At 43.2% G+C, this 6,301-nt stretch overlaps 1 pseudogene; it reads left to right on the top strand.

Moving 5' to 3' along the window:
• Window positions 1-2,005: 2,005 nt before the first annotated feature.
• LOC138803726 (protein enabled homolog) lies at window positions 2,006-3,554 on the top strand (annotated as a pseudogene).
• Window positions 3,555-6,301: the final 2,747 nt, after the last annotated feature.

Genomic DNA, 6,301 nt, shown 5'->3' with positions numbered 1-6,301 from the left:
AGCAAGAAGAAAAAAAGAAAAAAAAACAACTTTATGAAGAGGAAGAATCTCCAAGTTTTATTCAAATTTTTAATGCTTGTGGCAACTGTTTTCATTGGGTAAAAAGTGGACAGCTTATATATGTAATTGTGATAAATTTGCTACTATGTGGTTGGTTTTCTCCTATTTATAGTTTTATTCATCTAACATTATTGAAGATGAAAAATCCATGAAGGGCAAGACATATTATTTGGCAAAACTGGTCAGTTAAAATGACTAGTACATTCTAGTACTTTGGCAAAGAAGCTGTCATTTTTATTCCCTCCCTAGGATTTGAACAATGAAAAAAAAAAAGTCTTGACTTTTCCAAAAAGTGAGTAAGACGGTTCATATTGAAATAGTTAGAAGATAGTGAAAAGAAAGTTTAGGGTGCATGATATGTTTAATTTTTAACCTTTCTCACAAAAAACTTCCAAGAAACTTAACACACATTGGTTATAGATATTTATATTAAAGAGCCCACTGCAGGTGCCTGACACCTATAGTGTGCAACTCAGGAGGACGAGATCTGTGATTGAGATTGGAGCCAGCCTGGAAAAGCAATCATTGCATGGATGATGCCTCCTACTATTATATCATGTCTTGTTCTCCAATCCTCAAAGTGAAGCTGTCTCCCCGCATGGCCATCCTTCTGATTTATTGACATTATCATTTTGATTTATGGTTTTCTCTAACAGCTTGACATGTGCATGGAGGCAGGCCATTCACATCTGTATTCACATCTGTCTCTCTAGTTGCCTACAATAATGCCTGGTCCTCAGTGCTTAGTAGTCTTGTGTGGAGATGAGCCTGTTCTGCTCATGAAATCTCAAAGTTCAATCAGGAAAGCTCATCAAACTGTGGTCTTGTGGTCAATCGTCATTTCTTCTAAATATTATTTTTTCCTCCCTCTGTATCTAAGTCCACCTAAGGGTGAGATCAGTGCCTGACATCTATCGGTTGTGATAGCAAAGGTGGCTATGACATCATAGAAGTTTATTGTGAAGCTTCAGGAAGACCTGATAACTGAGGCACCCAAATTGGTAGGTTCCCACATCTTGGAATACATTCCACATATCTGCAATCAAACCATCATTCATTCTCTGCTGGGCTCAGACTCAGCATATGTTTCCCTTCTCTATTTAAAATAACGAAAAATGTCTTTTTGATATGTTATTGAATTATTGAAATGTGCCTCCAACCAAAAAAATGATTCCATTAGTGGAATGTAAATATAAGGCATGGATAAAAACAATCATAAAAACTCCTAGGGAAAAGATCAAAAGTGGCAGCTACTACAAAAGTTGTTTCTGAATCCCAGCACTGGTGTCACACACCATAATCCTAGTATAATATAAACTAATGAAACTTTTCTTTTTTTTACCAGTACAGGGGCTTGAACTCGTGGCCTGGGCTCTGAGATAATTTGATGAAGGCTAGCACTTTACTACTTGAGTCATAGCCACACTTCTAGTATATTTGGTAGTGTAGTGGAGATAAGAATTTCACAGACTTTTCTACCTATGTTGGCTTCAAACTGTGATCCTCGATGTCAGCCTCTTGAGTAGGATTACAGGCATGAACCACCAGTCCCCAGGTAAAAGTTATTTTTGTAAGATATAAAAGTTTACTTATACGGGGGAAGAGACGGGGAGGGCAACAGCGGTAAGGGAGGGCAGGGGCGAGGGAAGAGCCTGAGTGTTCCACACGCCCCGCACCAGCGCCTCCTGGCATGCCCCACTATCCTCCAACGGCTGGGACGGCTGCAGTCCTCTTGGTCCTCGCGGTCCTCAGGGGCCTGTGCAGCAGCAGCGGCAGCAGCAGGCAGCCAAAGCGGCCCACCTACCCTGCAACCCAGGCCTGGCCGGCGCGACAGCAGGTGATGGAGTAGCTGGCCACCAGTATAGCAGAGAAGCACTGAATGAGCCAACCCTGCGGTCCCAGAGGAGCCCACTCCCGTGCCGCATGCATCAGGCCTGCTGGCTCAATGAGTCAGGCAAGAGCTGCTGCATTGGCTTGTGATGATGCCAATAAAAGTGGATGCCAGCTGTGGTTCAGCAGAGTTCATATCCATCATCATACAGGCAACAACACATTCAGAGTGCTGGGCAGGAAGATCCAGGATCATCAATTGGTGATCAACTGTGCCATCCCCAAAGGATTAAAGTATAATCAAGCAACACAGACCTTCGACCAGTGGTGAGATGCCAAGCAGATGTACAGTCTTAACTATGGCAGCAAAGAGGATGCTAATGTCTTCGCAAGTGCTATGTGCATCATAGGCATCTAAGGCATGCATTGCCTTAGAAGTGCTGAATTCACAGGAGGCAGGACCAACATTGCCTAGACAAAATTCACAACTGCCTGATCAAATTCAAAATGGCCCATACGAAGAAGAGTTGGACATCCAAAGAAGACAACTGCAAGAACAGAAATGTCAGAAGGAGCTGGAGAGGGACAAGATGGAGAGAGAAAAAATGGAGAGGGAAAGACCAGAGAGAGAAATGTAGAGAGAGAGAGGCTGGAGAGAAGTTGGAAAGAGAGAGGTGGAGCAGCTGGAGCGGGAGCAGATGGAGCAGCTGGAGCAAGAGGAATGGGATCAAGAGAGCAGAGTGCCGAGTACTGCCACCTCTGCCTTTGTGGAGACCCCTGTAAACTCTGAGCGGGGAGAACCCTCTGCTTCTGAGCCAGGCTTTCAGGAAGCCTCTCAGTTGTCGGAGGCTCCAGCCCAGCAGGGTGTTATCTTGGGACCACCTGCATCTCCATCTCCTCCACCACTCCCACCAGGTCCAGCCCAGGCCTCTGTATTCTCTCCTCCTTAACCCCCACTGCTAGCCTCTGGCCCTCTTCCCCCACCCCCTCTTCCTAATCAAGCCCCTCTCCTGTACCACCTCCTGCCCCTCCCTTCCAGCATCCGTATTTTTTTTTCTGGGATCCTTTTCAGAAGACAATCGTCCTTTAACTGGACTTGCAGCTGCGATTGCTGGAGCCAAGCTTAGGAAATTGTCATGGGTGGAAGATGTCTCTTTGCCCGATGTTCACAGATGTGAACTCCGTGTCAGCTAAAACAGACATGGGTGGTGGAAATGGACCCGTTCTCTTGGCAGGTAGCAGCTTAATGGAGGAAATGAGTCCCCTGATGGCCAGAAGGAGAATGGCCGAAAAGGGATCAATAATAGAAGCAAAAAATGAAGAATCAGAACCTGTAACTTCTAAGGTCTCATCAACAAGTACACCTGAACCAACCAGGAAACCTTGGGAAAGAACAAATACAATGAATGGCAGCAAGTCACCCGTCATCTCCAGATGAGATTCTCCAAGGAAAAATCAGATTGTTTTTGACTACAGGTCCTTTGAGCCATTATAAGTCCACACCCTTGTCCCAGCCCAGTGCCGACGGGGTCCAGACAGAAAGCCTTGACTGTGACAGACTGAAGCAGGATATTTTAGATGAGATCAGAAAAGAACTAACCAAGCTGAAAGAGGAGTTCGTTGATGCAATCAGGCAGGAGTTGAGCAAGTCAAATACTGCATAGAGAAGCAAACTAAGCAGAGATAAGACTTGGATATGGAGAAAAACAAAAATTCCCACAAACAACTGTCAACATCAACCCTACAGTTACAAGCTATAAGAAGAAAGTGGAAAAGGAGTCAAGGGAAAATCCCCATCCTCTGAAACCTTCTTAAGTTGTGACTCTGGCGATCATCTGTTATCATCTCCATTTCCTGCTGCTTTGACCTTTACTGCAGGATGAAAAGAGAGTTATGTATGAGTTTCCATAACATTTATGCAGAAAATATAAACCCATCAGGCAAGATCGCCATGCATTGAGATATTTTCATGTTGAAATAAAACCACACATTTCCCACAACCTACTGCTAAAATAAAGAGTAGAAAGGCTCATGAAGTTCTCCTCCCCCTTCCAAATCCTCCCCTCTTTGAGTGCTGAGGAACTGAGCAAGCTCTGCTTTTGTATTGCATGTGTCTCTCTCAGGTTTGTCTTCCTATCATATTTGGTATTCCATGACTAATTGAGATCAGCGCTATGTAGGTTTAGATCTTAAGATGAGGAACAAATAGAATTGTACATGTTTTCAAAGGATGACATTTACAAGAAAGTGTCTGTAGATGACCAGGTCCGTCATGAGGGATTGTAGAGTGATAGGAAGTCCAAGTTAGCCTTTAGTGGTTAATTATAGAAGAGAGCATTAAGGACTTTCTTCAATTTTCAGCCTCCTGAATCTGGCATAGCTCTTCTCTCCAATTAACTTCCCCACAAATGCCAAATGTTATGGTTAGTCCCATGTATGCACTGAGAGAGCATCTGAAATTCAATTTCTACTCCCAGGACAAGCAAAAATAAAAAAAATAATAAAAATAAAAGGAGGTGGAAGCAAGCACATATTAAAGTTTTAAAATGACCCAAATGTTGCTGGTCATGTGTGTAATCCTTACTACACAAGAGGCTGACATCTGAGGATTGCAGTGTCAAGTCAGCCAGGGCAGGAACCTGCTTTTGACTCTTATCTCCAGTTACACAGCACAAAACCTTGAGCTGTGGCAGAGATGTTAAAAACACCAGTATTGATTGTGAAAGCTAAGATATAGGTCCCAGAGTCAGAGGTGAAGCCGCAGGACCAATAACATTTTAAACGGAGAGAGGATGAAGAGAGGATGAAATCTGAGGAGCATGGGTCAAAGTTAGCCCATACAAGAAAGTCCATAAGGCTTTCTCTCTGTGTGCATCTGTGTGCTATCCTATGGCTTGAGAATGTTTTGTTCAAGGATAGAGCTCCACCACTCCCAACTTTTCATTGATAAATTGGAGCTAAAAGTCCCATGGACTTTCCTGCCCTGGGTGGCTTTGAACCATGATCCTCAGATTTCAGGCAACTGATTCATGCGGGGCTTTTCATAAGGCTCATCTCCTATTAGCTACCAAGAATTAAAAAAAGAGTTGAGCTGTGACTTAAATGGCAAACTAGGCAATCACTTTTTAATCACTTTTTAGGACAGCACCTGGGGCCTTAGTTCAAGCACCAAGACAAAACAAGTATATCTACAAGCTTTCCTTTGGCTCATTTAGTAAGCCACTAGTCTTGAAGGAAAAGTTCTGGCATTGTATCCAGTCTCTGATTTGTAGCCCCAGGACTAGCACATATACAATAAAAAATTTTTAAAAAATGAAAAAAAATTTTAAGTGGAAAAAAGAACATATTAACATTTTAAAATGGGCAATGGTTATGTGTTTCATGTGTATAATTGGAGCACCTCAGGAATCTGAAATCTGAGGATCAGTTTGTAGCCAGACTACACAGAAAAGTACATTAGAATCTTATGTCCATAAGCCAGAAAAAAGCTAAAAGCTGAGCTGTGGAAGTTGTAAAACATCATCCTTGAGCCAAAAAGCTAAGAAACACAAGGACACTGGTGGTTCTGTCTTGTATTCCTAGCTACTCAGGAGGCTGAGGTATGAAAATCACGGTTCAAAGCCTTCCTGGGAAGGAAAGTTCATGAGACTCTTATGTCCAATTAACCACCAGAAAACCCTAAGTGACACTGTGGGTGAATAACTCGAGCATTCACCTTAAGCTGAAGAGCTCAAAGACAGCACTCAGGCCTAGAGTTCAAACCCTACCCTCCGTAAAAATAGTTAAGAAACAGCAATGAGGCCCAGAGATTAGGTCTATTGACCGCAATAAAAAAACATTGAAGTTGAAGGGAAGAGCTGGATAAAAATAGTAAAATAAGACAGAGGATGGTTGCTTATGCCTGTAAATCCTAGCTACCCAGGATGCTGAAATCTAAGGGCTGCAGTTCAAAGCCAGACCTACCAAAAACGTCCATGAGACTTGTGCATGTAATTACCAGTACGAAGAATTGAACTTGCCCTGTTTTACTCAAGGCTAAAGTCCTACCACTCCAGCTTCTTGGTGATTAATTGGAGTTAAGAATCTCAGACTCCGGCTGGGAAGTTGGCTCAGTGGTTGAGTGCTTGCCTTGCATGCATGAGACCCTGGATTTGTTTCCTCAGAACCACATATAAAAAAAAAGCCGGAAATGGTGCTGCAGCTCAATTGATAGAGCGCTAACCTTAAGCTGGAATGCTGAGGGACAGCGCCTAGGCCTAGAGTTCAGGCCCCACAACCAATGGAAAATAAAAGAACCTCAGACTTTGCTGCTCAGACTGGCTTCAAACCAAGAGCCTCAGATTTCAACTTCCTTAGTCATGCTGGGCTTTGCCTGAGACTTTTCAAAAAGGAAGAAGCTGGAAGTTGCGCT

This window comes from Dipodomys merriami, unplaced genomic scaffold (genome assembly GCF_024711535.1).
Source record: "Dipodomys merriami isolate MVZ:Mamm:240054 unplaced genomic scaffold, mDipMer1.0.p SCAF_347, whole genome shotgun sequence".
Lineage (NCBI taxonomy): Eukaryota > Metazoa > Chordata > Mammalia > Rodentia > Heteromyidae > Dipodomys > Dipodomys merriami.
Note: the sequence above shows the minus strand (reverse complement) of the source record. Positions and strands in the feature narration are given on the sequence as shown.